Raw genomic sequence first — 874 nt, 5'->3', positions numbered from 1 at the left:
AAAAAAAAAAAAACAAAATATGATGGTAACTATGGAAAAGTGTATAATTGACTGAGCTAAGTTAATTATTTGCAGAACCAACTTCAGCAAGACTCGGGGTGGTGAATATCGAGTCTGCGGAGACCGAATAGACTTAAAGCAATCCATCTGTCTTTTCCAGGTTAGGTAGCTAGATTATTTATTTCCCATCTTATTCAACCATCATGGAGTTCATGTAAAGATGTGAGGGTTAGGCAGATATTTTAATAAAGATTTGCTTCATTTAGGTGTGTCCCATAAATGCATTTAATTGTGTTAGATGTTCTATGCTAAGGCTGTATTTGATATATGTAGATTAAAATGAATTTCATGTTTCATATTTGTTTCTAAGTAGCAGTTTCTTTTGATTACTCACTTTAAAGTTGCTGGAACAACTCTTGTTTTTTCCACGCAGAATCTGTATGTACATTTAATGTGGCTTTGGCATCTATAAAAGGTTGTACAAGGTATAGCTGACTAGTACTGAGTGTGATCCAGTCGTGCTGAAGCAGCCCATTGCCTATTAGGTGCCAGGTCCTCTTCTGGGTACAAGTGAACAGAGGCTGTGACCAGTGGAAGCATTTTAATTCTGACAGTCTCCTTGTTGTTGGAATTGGGCCTATTACAAATATCTTACTTTGGGAACCAGATACTTTGTTAACTGTGGCAAAAAAGAATATTAGCCCAGTCATTAGTTTAATTGTAAACTATTTAATAATGTAGGCCCTCTGACATCACCAAAATAGGTGTCACTTGGAAATTCACTCGTTTAAAATATTTCCCTGGCAGTTTTGAGAGCCTGAAACCTACTCTGGTTTACGTTCATGGACCTCGGTCCAATATGTGAATGTAATGA

The sequence above is a fragment of the Mandrillus leucophaeus genome, unplaced genomic scaffold (assembly GCF_000951045.1).
Source record: "Mandrillus leucophaeus isolate KB7577 unplaced genomic scaffold, Mleu.le_1.0 Scaffold729, whole genome shotgun sequence".
Lineage (NCBI taxonomy): Eukaryota > Metazoa > Chordata > Mammalia > Primates > Cercopithecidae > Mandrillus > Mandrillus leucophaeus.
This window is presented reverse-complemented; position numbering follows the sequence as displayed.